The sequence below is a fragment of the Emydura macquarii genome, unplaced genomic scaffold (assembly GCF_026122565.2).
Source record: "Emydura macquarii macquarii isolate MOO-44397 ecotype Brisbane River unplaced genomic scaffold, CSIRO-AGI_Emac_v2 contig_295, whole genome shotgun sequence".
Taxonomy (NCBI): Eukaryota; Metazoa; Chordata; order Testudines; family Chelidae; genus Emydura; species Emydura macquarii.
In genome coordinates this window covers 1,150,665-1,169,623 of record NW_027130432.1, presented here as the reverse complement: position 1 = coordinate 1,169,623, position 18,959 = coordinate 1,150,665, and the positions used below count along the sequence as shown (strand labels likewise).

General features: G+C 39.0%; 1 long non-coding RNA gene across 1 annotated transcript in view; it reads right to left on the bottom strand.

The window, feature by feature from the left end:
- LOC137154712 (uncharacterized) overlaps window positions 1–18,959 on the bottom strand; it is a 95,461-nt gene that overhangs the window by 19,147 nt on the left and 57,355 nt on the right. Inside the window, exon 3 of the long non-coding RNA XR_010920284.1 lies at window positions 854–926. This is a non-coding gene — a long non-coding RNA (uncharacterized lncRNA). The remainder of the gene's footprint in view (window positions 1–853; window positions 927–18,959) is intronic.

The window sequence follows — 18,959 nt, the reverse complement described above, 5'->3', positions numbered from 1 at the left end:
CTTAAACATCAAAATGCTGATTGTACACTGCATAATTTACTTAACTGGCCCTACAATTTACCTTTTAATACATACATAAAAGGGACAATCCAGGGCTCCTGGAACCGGTACAGGGAGGTATAGACAGTTGTATATAGCTATGATTTATCATAACCTTGATGCTGAAGTGCCACATGCTTAACTCAAATTTGACACAGAATGGCTCTGCAATGCTGCAGCATTTCAGGATTCTTAATTTATACAAGAAAAGTATGATATTTTCTTGCTTCCTAAGAAGAAAATGGTCTTTATACTGTGTACAAAGAACAAGGGAGCAGTATACATAGTGTCATCTGCATTCAACACACTCAAAAGGAAGAGCTATCTTGGAAGAGCTCTCCTTTGCAAACACAATATTCTTTATGAGAGCATTTGCCAAACTTCACTATTTTATGTACTGAAAAAAAAAATCACACCTTCTCTGTTTGGCCTTTACAAAGTTAGGAAAAAGTTACCACTGTAGCAGTAGCACAGCTCCTACTCATTCAGGGAAAAAACACTGTGTATTCTCAAACACATTTATTCTTTTAATAAAAGTCATACATCATGTTATTGGTGGATTGCTCAACTTTCCCATTTAGATAAAGTGCTGCTAACATCACATGCTTTACCGACTATGCTCCACCAACAATGTCCAAGTAGCACTAGTAACGAAAAAGCCAGAACGAAGTTGGGACTAGAGCAGTGTGAAACTGAGACTTTAATTCACAAGGCTTTATGCACACATTTCATTCAGCTTTCATTGTCCTTCATATTCAACACTGCTTTTCAGATTCAAATGGACTCAAGCCAGAATTCAGACAAAGCCACTTACTTTTGCACAGTTTTGACACCAATCCAAGCATCAGTGCTGATCTTGCTCCTTTTGCCAAATGAAAGGTTCCAAACTGTAACAAACCCATACATAAGTTTTACATGTTTTGGGGTCACACTGAGAAACATTTTAAGACAGTTTTCTAATTGCAACCCATTGAAGCAGTTAAATAATTTACATACGTTAGTACTATATACATCTATAAAAAATATATTGCATCATCCCTCTATTCCTGGTTTGAATGTGATTATTTATGTCATCAGTTTGTGAGCTGAGTGATACAAAGAGAGATATCAGCAAGCTTTTTGCTCTTGTAGTGATCTTTTCTCTTCCCCAACTGACCCTATATAGGATAAACCCTATAAAAATGCACTCCAGTACACTACATATTTTGTCTCCAATATGAGATCAGTATAGCTGTGAAAGGCTATTTCTATTTGGTTTCTTTTGCTACACTCCATTTTGCAGAATCAGCTTAACTAAAGCTGTTTTCCATCTGCTTCATATATCACCACTAACAACAATCGTTTCTGAATTCTCAACTTGTTCTCCCTTACCAAGCCATTGATGATAATCCAAAATACAGCAGATAAAACAGCTTAATTTCCATAAGCCTATTTGATCCTATAGACTAGAGTCAAGCCTGGAGCCTAACAAAGACCTGATGTCTTTGTGTGTCTTTTCATTATCCATGTGTTATTTCTACCAGTGGGTATTAATCACAGAAATGCATGTGGTTTATGGGTCAGATTCTGACTAGGGAGAGGAAAGTGTTGTGACAAACGAACTGATGTAAAGCACATATACACTTCAAGATAAAAGTTAACAGGCAGCTGGGTTTTGGTTGGCAGCTGCCCTTATACACAGTTGTCTGCTGCTTCTGGCTCCTCTTCCATAACTGGACGTGGGTTGTGTCTAGGAGCTGCTACTGGGTGGTGTGTATAGTAGGTACATAAATCCATGAGGCCAGATTTTCTGTTCCAACCTGTTTACACCACACTGTTGGTGCAAAGGGAGCAGCAAGCATTGACCCCTCTGTCCTCCCGGAACACCAACTCAGAGGAGCTGGAGATTTGCTCCAATATGAAAAGGGTAGATTGTAAATACATGGAATTTCCCACTGCCACCTTTACTGTTACAGCCCAGGTTACTTGACTTCAGCTCCTCAGAGCTCACAATCTGGTCCAAAAGGTTTGTTTCTGAAAACCACTTCAATTGGGTCATATTTTAGAAGCAATCCTCTCAGATTTTACCTCAATTTTAGAACTGTTGTTTCCTGGCTGGGTCAGCTGTCAAAGGACGGAATGCGGCCTTACTCCCTGCCAAGCAACAGAGACAGAAAGACACAGAGGGGAACATGGGAAGAGATTGGGGCAGAGAGGAATGTGAGGTGTAGTATACTGTAAAAGGAGGAAACACCTGGGAGCAGGTGAATGTAGAGGGTGGACTACGGTCGAGACGTGGGAACACAAAAGAAGAACTGAGTGTAGCAGAAGCATAGGTGCGAAAGGGAGACACATGGTAGTGAAAAGGAGGTGGGAATGAAAGGGATAGAATGGCAGCTCCACCACCTCTTGGGATAGGAGAGGGTTAGTGGATTCTCCCTTGGAGCAGTTACCAGGCCCACATCTTCCATATGTTATTCTAGTTAAATTTGAATCTAAAATATTCACGTACAATTTGAAGGTAGGAAACCTTCCCTTAAGACTCAGAAAACCAAAAGCTAATTTAAAAAATAAAACAATTATTTTTATAATTTCATATTTTTAAGACAATCTTGTATTTTGGAATCTGACTTGAATTTTGAATGCTTGGGGCTGGCAATGCTGTCAACAGTCAAAGATAATGAGTAACATGCAAGCTTTCTGCACACCCACTCTCCTGACTTGAAAACACAGATTCCAATGATTGCTCTAAACCTGCAGTATTATATTGTACTCTTATTCTGGCCAGGCCAGTGGCACCTGCATTACACTAGTCCCCGGTGCCCATCTCCACCTACAGGTTATTCATTAATCAGATGTGGAAGGATGGGTAGGAGTTGCAGACAGATCAGGATATACATGCTAAAACTTGTGGACTGCACTCATGGGCCCTAAACCTTCCTCTGGTATACCATTCCCTTACTCAGCATGTTGCCTCCATAGGTGTTTAGGGAGCGAAAACAGAGATGTGATACTTGAACCATGTGATTGGCACCACAGCTTTTCAGGTGTTTGTGGGAGTTTAAAAGTACTACTAAAATTCTGGTTGCAGAACACATGATCACCTTCCCACTCCAGATTTCAGATAAAGAGCAGGTGAACACCATCAGACATCAGTGCTCCCATGGTTACTTCCTATTGAGATGTTCTGCTTTCTTAAAGAAATGAAAGCTGAGACTCAAGTCTATCTCCCCTTAATCCAAAATGAATATAGTAATGGAATAAATAAATAAATAAATAAATCATCTGGCAACTAATGTCTGGAATTGTCTTTTGAGGAAATAGTTTAATCATTAAATATGCATGTGGTTTTTATTTTAGGTGCAAAGTATGCCCATGTTCTATTTTATCAGGCTCATCTGCTCATCAGAACAAGTCCAAAAGAGCAGACAATTTGTACATAAACACTTGCAATCCAGAGCACGAACCTTCTTTCAGCTCTATTGGCAAAGTCTGCAACCAGACCAAACCTCTCAGAAGGTAAATCCCAAGGAGATGAGAAACTAGATTAAGTTTCATTCAAAATGCAAACTAGGTAACAATTAAATCATAACCATTGGATATTGTCCTTTCTGATGTAATGGCCAATTCTTCCTGGACTTGAATGACATTATTTTGAAGATAATAAACCATGCAATTCTATTTAAGCAATATGCTAGGTTCCCTCGCTTAAGTAAACACCTTCAGAACATCCAGTAATTTTGAAGCTGCCACTGCTGAGTTTACTGGATAGCAGTTTCAATTGCTGCTGGATTAGTACATGAAAAGATGATTTAAAGATTGATTTGCAGGGTGGAAAAAGATTCATGAAAGCATTTAGCAGGTTAAAAGAGATTCTTAAAAATAAAATGAAAAATAAATCAATCCAAGGTCTCTTAAACATGGTAGTGAAGCTTGTAATTAGTAAGGATAGAGGGCATATATATATAGAGAGATATGCAATAGCACTTGCTGTTGGGTCTTCTGCTGTATGTTTAATAGCCCAATGGATTAGATCAGGGCCTGAGGGTGAAGGCAAATCATTTTTATTTTTCCTGTTATGATGGAAAGTAAATTCACCTGATAAAGCACAGAAAGGTGTTTCTTTTGCTCTTACCAGAGGGATCAGAACCATCGCAGGCTATTTTTATCTTCTCTAGTCCTTAACGTTTACTATTGATTGTGACTAGAACTCCGCTAGCTACAGTGACAATATAGGAGATCGATGTAAAAATCAAATGTATCATAAATTAATTTAAAAGTTTGTCAGGCTTGAAATAATTTTGTGTAGGGCTTTAAAAAAAAATCCAGTTGACATCCCCAGAGGTTATGATTTTCTCGCAGCCACTTCACCATTTGAATCAGGCTGTCATGTGTATGCTAACAATCAAGATTTTAAACTGGTTAGAATAAGGCAGTGATAAAAAGATAAGTTATACTTTCTTAGAAAGCCTGCACAGTTTTGCTCACCACAGTGTAAGTGGAGACAGACAGTCGTGTTTGGGGAAAACAGTCTTTTATGAAACTAGTAAAGCGAAAATTCCGTGGTTTTTTTTTGTTTTGTTTTGTTTTGTTTTTTAAGATCACACACAAGAATTCATTCTACATGTTGACATCTCAAAGTGACTTTGCTTAAGGTCTTGTCATCAGCTTAAATAAAAGGAAAAAGTCTTTTGTGAAAGCAAATGTATGCATTTCTCAGTCACAAAACCTCTAAACAAAAAGGTCAGGTTGATTTAAAATATTGTGCACTGTTTATAATTGTATTTATATAAACCCTATTTTTGAATATTGACTTACATAGCTAGTTTGTCACTCCAGTCTGCACTTCCACGTATTGCTGCACTTAGGCAGAACGCCAGATGTGTAAGGCTACGAGGAATTAATGACAACATTCAGCTGCACCCACAGAGCTAGTGCTGTACAGTAGGTAAATGCTAATGCCCAACAACAAGAGAAACAAGAACACAAAAACACTTCTTTTTCAGTAACCTTTTTTCCCTAAGGAAACACAACTAAAGGCAATTAACTGTTCCATGGCAACATCACTAGACACAGGAGCTGAAGTTAAAAAGCATCCCTCAAGCATTTGTTTCTTCCTTAGTGAAGCATTAATGGGGAGTAGAATAAAGAAAAAAATATTTCCAGATTAATAATCTTCTTTCTAAGAAGACTACAGATATGAATTTTAAAGGCACAGAGCCTGATCGTGCAGGCTTCACTTGGGGAAAGTTCCTCACTGAAGTCAATGGATAATTTTACCTGACTAAAGACCTGCAGGTCATGACCCATCCTTGTATGTCTAAAAGGTATGAATTACTCAGAGACTTGAATTACAAAAAAGATATATGCTGTGATCAGTTAACTGACTGACAGCTCTGCCTGTGGGCTTTGGGTAGCCATAACTGAAATAACCAAAATCACCATTCTATTTAAAAAAGCATGGATACTACTCTCCTCTCCTCCGCCCAGCTCTTGGAAGGGGGTGCTAAGGCCTAATACAAAGCCCACTGAAGTCAATGGTGAGTAGCCATAGATCAGGAGCCACCAGCACCCTGGAAGTAGAGTCAGCTATAGTAGCAGAGAATGGCAGAGCAGTAAATACCAGGGGCTTTTCTACACTTAAAACACTACAAGCAGCACAGCTCTGCCGTTGTAGCGCTTCAGTGTAGGTCAGGGGTGTCAAACATCCGACCCATAGGCTGGATACAGCCCACCAACCTTTTTGGTCTGGCCCCTGGCAGCAACGCATGCTGCCGCAAAATCTGCGGCATTCTCTCTGGCGGCACTGTGAACGCGGCGGCACACGCTGCCACCAGAGAGTACAACGCTGCGAGATCTCGCGGCAGCGCACGCTGCCACCAAAGAGTACAACACTGCGAGATCTGTGTACTCGGGTGGCAGCGCGTGGAGCGCTGTGTGCACGAGACACAGCGCTCCAAAAGGCGAGAGAGGGACAGTGTGGTCTTGGGGCATTGCGCAGTACTATAATTCTTAATCATTGATCGATTCTTTTAATCGTAAAATAGTAGTAGTTGTAGAAGTGAATTTACTGCAGTATTTATATCTCTGATATCTAGCAAATACTACTACAAATAATAATACATAATACTACATAAAAATGGCTGTGCCTAGTATTTTGATTTATGTTATGTATGGCCCACTTGAAGTACATTTAATTCAAATCTGGCCCGCCATAGCAAATGAGTTTGACACCCCTGGTGTAGGTACTACCTACGCCTACAGGAGGGATTCTTCCATCAGTGTAAGTAATCCACCTCCTTGTGAGGTGGTAGCTAGTCAACAGAAGAATTCTTCCATTGACCTAGTACTGTCTACATGGGGACTTAGGGTGGCTTAACTTCGCCGTTCAGGGGTGTGGATTTTTCACACACCTGACCAATGTAATTAAACCAACCAAATTTTCTCATGTAGACCAGGCCTATGTAGCTGCCCAAGGTCCACAGGCTTAAACCCAGGATTCATCACAGATCCTCTGGGCTTCACACAGTTAGCAGTCCACACTCCCATGCCCCTTTGTGTGGCCATCAAATCCATCTAGGATGGGAGACTGCATCACAATGCCACAAAAAATTGATATTAGTTTTTCTTCCTTTCTTTCCTCTACTTTTCCTGGATTTTTTTCTATAGTGTGGTATCTCAGGGCTGATTCATGGGTTGCAAATATGTGTTTGTGTACCTTGGAATATTTGAAGGGAAAGACCTACACCAATGTCAACTCTTACTGTCTTATTATTTTATCAGAGATGAGCTCAATCTTCAGAACTTCTGATGCTGAGCCACATTTCAAGTACTCACAAAGCTGAAGGGTGGAAGGGGTGTATAATTTATTAATTATTATTATTTCCTCTTCCTTATGATTTTTTTTTAAGTCTGACTAGCTACTGATCATTTGAGAAGCATTTACCAAAACACGTAAGAGGATCCAGTTACTTAGAAAATTTTATAGGGGTATTTGACGCCACAACGCAACAGAAAGAAAGGCAGTGCCTAAGCCTGTGAAGTGCTCGATGTCTCCAGTGACATACAGGGCACCCTCAACTCCCAACCTGCAGGATCAAGCCCCTAGACTGTGAACTAAACAGGCTTGAAAAGAGCTGTCACTAGCAGAGGCAGCTAGGCAAAAAGAATCATCTTGGTGAAAAGTCTTAGTGGTTAATGTATTCTTTTTAAACAAAGAATTGTGGCTCAAAACAGATGTTAGGACTGGGAAATAGTAGGACAACCTTCACTAAACTGCTGCTATGAACACTTCTTAAATTTAATGTGATTAACACTTTTTTTTTTTTTTTTTTTATGGCCCTGAGGACTTACCTGAGCCAAAATACTAAGATATCACAGGCACCACTCTCAGCTATGTACTCTGACATCTTGTTCTTAATTATTTATTTTAATCACAAAGATCTAGATAAAAAATATCAGCCCTTAAAAAACCACATCTATCTTACTAATAAGAAAATTACTCACCAGGATAAAAGCATACAGGGATAGGTTTCATGTCATTAATGCTGTTCTGCTTAAATATTTAACAAGTTCACTAAAATACACTATCAAGAGCTCTGTTCTGACTTTTTGTCCTTTGCACCTGTACTATTTTTCCTCATGCCTTTTCTGCATAGCAGGAATGGAAGGTTGGCTGCAGCATGCAGCCAAAGTACATCCAACACGCACTGCAAGCCAGACACAGCTACGTTATTTCAGCAAGCAGTTCAAACCTGTGCAAAAGGAATGCCTCTTATCATATACAAGGGAAAAAAACTAATCTTAATGGCAGCTACAGAAAATTCATCAATAGGTTACATCAGCATGTCATTCACAAGAATGAGGGACAAATTAGAGGAGCTATCTTGATCTTTTGAGGTCATGCATGAACAATCTGTCTTGGGCCTGTAAATCCTGGTCATTTATTGCTCAGGCATTCATTTGATCAGCAGAACAAGATATACCTACTGCCTAAGACCTGGTACAGTTTACTTCAGGGAAAATTTTCCTACACAGTCCAAACATGGCACCATGGAAACAGCTAGGGCTAAATTCTGCACTGAGTTACATTCTGTGCAACCTCGCTAACACATTGTAAATTTACCAGTAACCATTCCTGAAGGCCTTTCTGGAGGATTTGGCCCTTCCTTTTCCCCTTAAAACAGGGATGAGCCTCAAGAAGACTATCCATACCGCTAATGTTAATTTTGTATTTTTGGCCCTGCAAATACACAGTGTCCTTTGAACAGTTTAAACTGACCTGACAATACTTCTCTCTGGAGGAGAGTAAATAATGTAAATTACAAAACAACAAAGCTATCTGGTATTGTTAACTTTCTTATATGCCCCAACTGCATCAAACAAGAAAGGGGAGAGAGGAGAGTCCTTAACAATTACTGCTTTTTGTAATTTTGTTGGCACTAAATACCATCATAAAGATCTCATTAATATGACAGTTAAAATATTAAAGAGACTTACTTTCTTGCTAAAGGATAGGAGTAACTTCCACTGAAGTCAGAGTGAACTACTTTGAAAATCAGGCCACTGCTTCAATCTTAGAAGCCTAATTTTAAGTACCCATTTTGGAAAATCCTGGCCTAGAGCTTTAGGGCCAAAATGGGATGAGATTAGTGGGAACCATGGAAAAGTGACCCAAATTGGACCTTTTTAAAGCCAGGGATGGATTCAGACTATAATAAAGTTGGATCTATCAAAAAACTGACCCTCCAGGTGTCCTGGCTGACTCACCACCTCCCCTCCTTTTGGTCTTATCATGACAGCTGGAGAAACAGAAAGATGCCATGAATCCAGTGTGTTCTGACTCCTTCCTGGGACCTATACTGGCAGCAAAGAACGTGGGGCATGTTGCCTGGTACTGCTGACTCACTGCTCCAGTGGGGTCCTGAGCCCAAGAATACTATCTTAATCCTTGCCTGGCTGATAAAGAACTAACATCAGGAAAGGAACTGTTTTATGTTCTTGTTTGTACAGCACCTAGCAAAATGGGGCCTAATCCATGACTGGGGTCCTAGGTGCTACTGCAAAACAAATATTATCATCAAGCAAGTCTTTTTCAACTCAGTGCGCAACAACTAGGACTCTCAGGCAAATGGCAAAATCAATTAGTCCCCAGGACCCCACACCAGTTGCAGAATGGAGAAACATGACAAAGAACCATGAGCAAATATGGTATATACTATAGTATCCATTTTAACATGGAAATATAGCCCATTTATTTTCAGAAGTACAAGATATCACTTCACCACAGACACCATGTGCTTTTTTTTTCTTTAAAGTGAAGCAGTTATTGCAACACATACAATTATGTTCACAGCATGCCTACCAAAAGGAGACTGCATGATCGCAGAAAGTGAATTAAAAAAAGACAGCAACATTATTAAAAGAAAAAAAATTAATTTAGCAAAAAAGCCACAAACCATTTATTTTTCCATTATTAGGATGAATATAGTACTGGCTTGGCCAGTTGACACTAATAAAAGTTCTTATCCCAAGATATAGGAAACTGTTAAACATCCATTTAAATGGCCGTATGGTGCCATCAAATCTTCTCTCACAGATGCTATCACATACAAAATCCTCCTGGTTGCTTTTGTTAATCATAATTATAATCCATTAGTATCACATCAACAAATTTGAGTGCTGTAAAAAATTTCCAGCAACAGTCCAGACATGAACTAAGATAGACTACTTACTGAAAACCTCAGCTTCTTCATTATCATGATTTTCCCTGTTATTGGAACCAAACTATCTGCATTACTTGTGAGTAATTTTTCCTTTTTTGAATAAATAACAGTATAAAAACTTATTATATAATAAGAATAATGCTTAGCATCTGCATGGTATTCTTCATCCACAGCTCTCCAAGTGCTTTAATACAGGAGGGAAAGTATCATATCTATTTTACTGTTAGGAAAGTTGAAGCTCAGAATGTTAAAGTGACTTACCCAAGTCACACTACATGCTAATAGCAAAGTTGGGAATAGAACTCTGTGGCCAGATTCTTTGCTCTACTATGGTCCCTTTGCAAAGGGATCATAAAGCCTGCTTGCCTAGCATCCTGAAGACAGCCTAACATGGCATTTATGGACATATCACATCATTTCATAAAACAGAGGGTTCTGAGTCATACATTAAGATGGTGTAACTGCTGGAAAACATCTCTGAAAGCCATAACCATGTAGTTTCCAAGAGGTACATGGGCAAAGAAGTCAGAGATGAGGAGGACAAGGTCAAGAAAATGTGTACAGGACAGGAACAGAGTCTCAAAATCAGAAAAATGTGTACCTTCCCATTTCACTTGATTCCAAGTGGATTTCAAAATCTGCACACTACTCTATTTGCAGTAATAAAATGAACTCACCTACCTGGTATTCGCTTTTATCCTCATTGGCAAAATTTTTCATTCAGTCCTTATTCAGGCTAACTCTCCACTGACTTCCAAGGTTTGTCTCACTACAACTCAACTGACACTTCTGAGGGAATCTTCCCCTCCCCCAACTTCATGAGACACAGATATCCATCCCCAATTAAATTTTGTTTAGTTGCTGAGGGACAAAACCTTTATCACCATCTCCTTTGACTGTCTCTCAGCTTTAAGGTTGTCCAGTCTCTTCTCCACCCACACTTTTTGTATTCTACACCTACCTTGCATTAGAGCTTCACCTTATTAAAAGAAACCAAAGCCCAAACACACTTTTCTCAAAGTCTACCAAAACAACAGACCAAAATCTATGGTTTTCTTGGCCATGGGCAGCTTGTAGTCCATAAGGCAATTTTCATCTCTTCTCTCATTCCTTTTTCTTCTCTCTCTTCACAATAAGAGAGGCAAGAATGATCACAGGGCTGAGAGTTCAAATCCCAACTCTCCCACTGATGTACTGTGTGGCCTCGGGCAACTCTCTGTATCAATTTCCCCATCTGCAAATGGGTATAACAAAGCCTACCTCATAAGGGTGTTAGTTACAATGTCTGTACAATGCTTTGAGGATATAAATTGCTGTACATTCTAAGTATTTTTATATATGTATTAAACAGGTGTCCAGATCCTGCAGGATTCATCACAGGAATGTAGCAAGCAGCTTTTTCAGACTTCAAAAGTCTAATTTGTGAACAAAAAGAGTATGTCTACACTACAGTGGCTACAGTAGCACAGTGATGGCACTGCAGTTGTGCCATGTAGCACCATAGGGTAGATGCTTCCTACACCGACAGAAGTGGTTTTTCCATCAGTATAGTTAATCCACCTCTCCAAGAGGAGGTAGCTAGGTCGACAGAAGAATTTTGTAGGTGCGTTTACAGTAGGAGTTAGGTCAACCTAACTACATCACTCGGGGCATGAAATTATTCACAGCCCTGAGTGATGTAGCTAGGTTGATCTAATTTTTAGGTGCAAACCAGGCTAAAATGAAGTTTTAAAATATTCAGTACAGCATGTATAGCAAACCCCACAATTATCACTTCAAGTTCTAGCGGTCATTCCAAACTTCCCCCCAGACATGTTAAATAGGGCAGTGAAAAGAAATGTCCTTACCTTTTTAGCCCATCGGACAGAATAAGGAAACCTCAAGAGATACTATTTTGGCCATAACAGTAGTATTCCCTGAGGAGTAGGTGAATTTTCTCTAAAGCTAAACTGTTTGAAAATGTAAAGACAAGAAGTTTTTAAAAAGACATTCATTGGGCCAAATTCTACTCTCCAGTATGCTGATGGAAAGGTGCAGCTGAAAGCAGAAATGGACCCATTATTTTTATACAGTTCCTATTTTATATAAAGTTTCAGAATTCTCTCTCATGGATAATCTAGTGAATTTGAAATCCTAGATCAAAGGCCAGACGGAAGATATAGAGGTGTAAATGTGTCCACACGGGGTGAAGAAGGATGCTCTGTTGTGCAGCAGATATAAGGGATGCCCAAAATGACAGCCTTTGTGCTAAGGTTTGCATAAGGACTGCTACCAAGTTGCTCCCCAGATGAGCACCTCGCCAAAAATGGAGCAAGGACCAGATGGAGCCCTGACTCAGTTTCATTTCCTTCCTCACAAGAAGCCAGCTAGTGGAACTGGACAGACACACTAGGAGGAGTATTCTGCACTCTTTAAAAGAACTGTACAAAATTACTCTCCTCATAATGAAGCCAAGGAACTCCAGGATGCATTTTCCCTCTGTGAGGTAGAATGCTTTTCCCTCAGCTTCCCCTGGAATGGTCTGCCCTGCTGTTTACAATGGCCTATGCCTGAAAGGCACCATCTAATTCTGTATATCCTTTTCAAACATTTCCTCACCCATGCACAATAAAGTAACCTTCAAAAAGATTAATATTTAATATTTAGAAATAAGACACTGTAAAGACTAACAATTCTCCTGTAAATTAGGGAAGAATTATCATCACCATTTTACAGCTACACAAAATGAGACAAAAAAAGGTTAACAGATGTGTTTCAAGATCACAACTGAGTCAACGACTAAGCCCAGAATAAAACTCAAGGGTCCTGATTTCTTGCCTCTTCTCTAAATGCTCTAGAATGCTACTCCCTTGTGCATAGTGCTTTTCATCAGAGGATCAAGTACACACCAAAGAAACAAAGAAAACAAATGTCAATCAAGCCCGCCACTGAATGTTTTCCATCTGAAACCACTTTCCATATGTTCTGGCATAAAGATGTAAAAAAAGGCAAGAAGTCCTAGAACGAAGGAAGGACCTCTCCCCTAGAGACAGATGGAAACCAGAACTTTTTAAATAAAAAGGAGCGTTTACTAAATAGAACTGTTCCTTTGTTAAAAGGTATACACCTATACCACTGACAGAACACTGATATTTGCTATATTCTATTTGAGGACTGTAAAAGCATAAGTACCATATTTGGGGCTGCCTTCTGCCTTCCTGAAATGGCTTATGTCTACTGTTCTGTGATTGTGTTGTTCATACTTTTGCATGAACAGATGGAGAATCAAGCAGATGTGTCCAGTAAATGAAGAACCACACAGAATAGAATAGTTGCCGTGTTAATTTAGTTAATCCATTCTTTTCATCGTGGTAAAGTTATTTGGTTAATGCAAAAAAGACTGGGGGTCTGTATGTGAGGCATACACTTCTTCAAACTTTTAACCATCCTCCAATTAAAACAAATAGCTGGCAATTGCACTTGTACGAGACAATTGGACAGGTTGGTTAACTGTTCATAAATAAATACAGTAAGAAAAGAGTAATGAGGAGCAGAAAAAGGAAAGGTGGTACCAAGACAGGAATAAGTGGCACAGGCCCAATCATTTTGCACCCTTTACTTGAGTGTCTACACCACAGTCACATAACTTACATGGATATTCTATTCTGCAATTTAAATAATGATATATACCTGTCACACAGCAAGCACACATCCAGAAACGCCCTCACTTGATTGCCACAGACCTGTAAATTTCAATATAATTATTTGGGAGGAAGAATGGTCTTGTGGTGAAGACACAGAATGAGGAGTCAGGAGTTTTGAAAGGTTAATCCAATCTCTGACACACTTCTCATGTGACCTTGGGCAAGTCACTTAACCATTATGTTTGGGATATTCTCATTGATTTTCAATGATATCCCTTAGGCCCCTGTGAAAATCACAGCCTCAGTTTCTCTGTGTCTCAGTTTCTCCATGTATAAAATAAAACGTAGAATAATAAATACACTTCAAATTCTATTTTAATAATCATACTTCTACCTCAGGGGAGGTGTGATGATTAGTGTGGTAAATATTTTTCAAGGGTTCTGAGACCACTGGATAGTGCAGAGTGTGATTAGATTTTGCCAAGATTCAGTACAATTTAATGAAACACAAATAATTCTCTATGAAGATGTTTTAATTTCAAAGTAGGAGCCATAAAATAATGTTGTACATTAGAAATATCATCAGTGTTCTTTTCATAATACTTCTGTTTCCTCTTCTTTCTTTTGCTATTTATTGTTGTAAGGAAAATATTTCAAAAAAGTGACTTAGGCCTTATCTACACTACAAAGAGAAGTCGACCTATGTTAAGCTGATTTACAGCCACCACATTCATTACTGCAGTGGCTGATGTCCACACTGCCCTCCTTGAGTCAGTGGTGTGTGTCCTTCTCGCCCCGGGGGAGCAGGGTCCCAGCTTCTCAGACACACACTCCACCCACTCCCTGCCAGGAGCCAGGGCAGCCTTGTCAATTTCATGGCTGGAGCTGTGAAATTGACAAGAATGATAGCCAATAGTTAATGTAAGGAAAGCACTCTCTGCACTGACACTGCATCACTTTATCTACTAAGCCCTACACTCTCACTGAGGTGGTTTTATTATGTCGGCATAGCAGGGGAGTTACATCGGTGGAAGGAGCATTTCAATGTGTATGCCTCCAGTGTTTTGTTGTCAAAAGCTGACTTTTGTCAACAAAACTGTAATGTAAACCAGCCCTTAGGAGTCTAAAGTCCCTTTTTAAAAGTGATTTAGGCATTTAGAAGCCTAAGTGACTTAGAAGCCTGTGTCTTTTTGTGTTTTTGAAAATTTTACCCTAGATTCTTTGCTCTGCACAAGCTGCTATGTGCTACTAAGGTGGCACAAAGCAGCATTAAATCCAGCTGAGCTGGCCCCTTCGGAATCCTTCCTGCACCGGTAAATTATCTAGTTGCGTACAGCCAACATAGTTGTTCTACATCCTACCTCACCCCCAAATGAAGAGGGTGTGTCGGGGGAAGGGAGCAGAACATCCCTACACACTGGTGACCCCACGCAGCTGAAGAGACCCCCAAGGGACTGAGTAGCTAGCATTTATTAGAGGAGCCCTGAGTGGCATGGATCAGCACAGGCTAGTCTCAGGATTGAGAGGTCACAAAAGTGACTTAAAGCAACCTCAAACTCCTCCCAGAGTTGTGTGCCTAGTGTAGCTCAATCAGACAAAAGGATCTGGTGCTATACTTTGCAGAAAAAGGAACATAAATTAAATGTAAAAAAAGTGATTGAAAGTAAGCTAAATAAAACAGCCCTTTTGCCATTCTTTCTAACAGCTATTAAAATTGAACTATTTGAATAGCAAAGATTTTTCTTATTTCATGTATTCATAAATCAATGATTAAGGAAATAGAGTTTTTTCACTTCTTTAGATTGCAACAACAGAGAACACAGGCTACTTTTGCTAAGTAGAGTCCTGGATTGAACTCTATCATTATAATCGCTGTCACTTAAACAATATGAACACAAGAGACTGTGTGTCATACTGGGATAATGCGATGATCCAAATGAATTATATCACAAAAGGCAAAGCTAACTGTCTTTGGTGACTTAAGAAATGACACTTTCCCAGTACAACAAATGCCCTGTTAAGCATAAGAGCTTTTAGAAGCTATCACTACCCCAACTAATTTTAATCATAGACATCTCCAAGAGGATAATGCCCATATGTGCAGCATTTTGGCAACAGCTTCAGGCAGCAGTACTATGGAAATTAAAAGCATGAGAACCCCTGACAGACAAGTAAAGTATAAGGCGATGGAGAAAAGCAATACATAGGATTGACATTTGTCGCAAAGGAGGAAAAATACGTAGTAACAAAGAAGAAAGAAGAACATGAATGAGTGTGGCAGCCTGGTAAGAAAAAGTAGGTCCACAGAGAACTGTGTTTTTCCAGTTGAGATAGAGATAATGAGCCTGATTTTGACCTTTCACACCCATGTTAGTCAGAATTAACTCCAGACTTAAACCCAGTAAATGAGAGCAGAAATTGGCTTGATTAGTCCAGTGCTGTTGTACACAACTGGTGCTCTTTTCCGAATCCATATAATTAACAGAGGAAATTTTTGTGAATGCAGTGTGTTACTATAAAGAAGAGAGTACAGCATGCTGCCTTTCAACTGGAAGGAAAGTACAAATCTGGCTTGATTTGGTAAACAAGATGCCGTAAGTATTTCAATGAATTTTGAATGATATCATGATATTACAAAACTCTGATGGTAAAAATATTAATGGGGAAGAGCTCACCTGGAAGCTGATTGGGAGGGTGGTGCAAATGTGACTAAGAAACTTCAAGGGAGTGTCATAGTTCTGAGCTTCAGACATTCACTCCAAGATGCATTTGGGTATTTGGTATGTATGTTGGTATTTTTCCTCCCTAGTAGTTTTTTAGACATTTAAACAGATACATGTTTCACCACTGACATTCATAAAGGGGACACATTTTTAAGAGGCCACTGAGAGACACAGCAAGGATGAAAGAATACAGTCACCACTACTGAATGAGGTAAACACTGTACAAAATAATAAATGGCTGGACAACGCATTTTCTTAGTTTAGGATGAAATGATCTGTCTCTCTCATTCTAGCTCTGACCTCTTTCTTTTACTCTTACTCTAAAATGGTTTTATTTCTATGGTAATTTTATTTAGTATTTACTGTATTGCATATTACACCCATAACAACAGTACATACTTCCTGTTCCTATTGAAATAACTGTCAAAATTCCTACTGACTTCATGAGCAGAAATGGGCCCTTTGAGTACTAGGGTCAGAGAGTAGCAACACAAAGCATAACAAAATATTCTCCAACAGGAATCCACACCCACGTTTAGATATTTCCAGACAAGTTTGGCTATCCAGAGTGCTGTCATGAACGTTGATATATTATGTAAGTGACTGTATTGATTACCAAGCAGACCTGGTTATTAAGGTTAGATGTATTTATTGATTTCTTAAAGGAAGACTTTGTGCCACTATTAATAGCTAACGTCTAGCACTGCAGAACTCCTCACTGAAGAGCCATTTAGCAAACCAAATTAAACAAGGTTCTCTTTTTCCCAACAGCCACAGGAAGGCTGTATGAGCAAAATGCCACTTCTAATCTGGTGGTTTATTTCTACTGTGTAGAACCCTTTCAGACTGAAAGTAGTTGGATAAGAGAGAGAAGGTTAAATTACAAAAATATCTGAACAGCTACACAATGACACTATGAAAGGGTTGAAAAATTCAATTGTAGCTATAACCCAAGGCAATACTCATAAGTCTTACTAGTACTAATATAAAGCTGAAAATTGGAAATAACAGGCTTCTTTTGCTATAGATCAAATAACTTTAGTGTCATTGAAACATTGCACTGTATTACAGCAGTGTTTACCACATTTGTTATCAATGGAGTTTACCACCCACCTAATCATCTGATTTTCTTATACTGATGCTATTGAAAAGTTTTATTCTGTGGCATCAGACTGGAGAATTGATATCACTTGGTATTCTGATGTTATTTAGAAGAGATGAAAGGATGAGAGGCCAGGATTACATTTGTTTTGAAAAATATTTTCTTTGCTTTCATAGACAAGTCTGATTCTTCTGTAGACATTCTTTTCTTTGCCTTTCTGTTCTTCAGTAGATATTTAAATAAAAAAAGGTCTCTGAATATGTGGAATCCTGCTTCCAATAAAGTCTACAAGATGTATATGATGAAACTTTTCTCTGCATGGAGTTTGATTTTATTGGTAACTCAAATAACAGAATATAAACCTCAGATTCAGCATTCTGCCCAAGCCTGGTTGCTCTTAGGGTTTCCTGCAGTCTCTGGGAACAGGTCTGATGTCTTTCTTACCTGTAACAGGGTTTTCCTGTCTCTGCATCTTTTTCTATCTGACCAGAGGGTAACACTCTCACTTGTCCTGTATCTTGGTGTAATTAACAAGCCCAAGTAGCTGGAGGGAAGGATCAGGCCACTAGCTACCTCCCATTCCAATCCCACCTTAGGGGAGGAGATTGGACTATCTTGCAGATCCCACACAGCTGCTAGCTTTTCTTCTGCTAAAGTCTGGCCCTGCCCACCAATAGAAGTAGGTAATCATCATGTTGAAGACTTCATAATTTTTAGGGATATATATTAAAAGAAAAACAACTATGTGATGCCTACAAAAAATGTGCCTTCAATGGATCAGGGAAGAGAAAGATGATCTCTTTATTAATTTTGAAGCTACATGTTATAATTAAAATTGCTAACTGGAAGGAAATGCAACCTGGAAGGATTCAGAAATGGCATCAGACTTCCATTTGCTCCTGCAGCGTATGGAAGAATTGAAAGTTAAAAATGACCAAGTATGCATCAAATTTTCAAAAAAAGGCTTTGAAATTCTGCATGCAGAATCTGGATCAACCAGCAAATAAAGACACAATCTGGTAAGAATGTGTCCATAGACCTCTTGAGGAATTTGCACATGCAAGTGAGGAAGGCTACTTTAAGAAATGAGACCCTTTGGGTGTCTGTTCCATCATCTAATTTTTAGAAGACATTCCCACAGTATTTACAATACTATTATGTGCTTCAGAAATATTTCATTCATATATACAGCATTAAATCCTTTTCACTCACTTCTAAATGTGTTTTCTAACAGGAATAAAAGTAGGTTCCAAAGCAGGGATGCTCTAAGTGCCTAAAATCCATGGCCACAAGCTATTGCTGGGGGTAAGTCAGGGAAAAAAAAAATGTTTTCATAACAGTGAGAAATCTGCCAAAGGAGATACAACTGTCCTCCTCAAGGAGGTGACAATGTTTTTTAAACAGTCTATTGCCTGAGTTAAAGTCTTACATATCTGGATATCCAGGAGATTAACACGGTAACAGGTCAGTTTGGATAATCCATCATTTCAAGCATATGAGGAAATGTGTCAAATCTGATTAGGGTTACATTATGGCCACAGGTTTGGGTTTTGTTTAACATACTTCATTTGTAGTCAATTAATTTGAAAGATTTAGAAACTAACACAGCTACCCCTCTGAAAGAGTTAGTGATACTGATTAAAAATGGGTATTTTTTACCAGTTTTTACATATCAAACAAGACAACTGACTTTAAAATTAATCTTTGGAAAGGAGTAGTCGTATATAAATAGACATCTATTGCATGTAACTATGCAAACCAGAAAAAT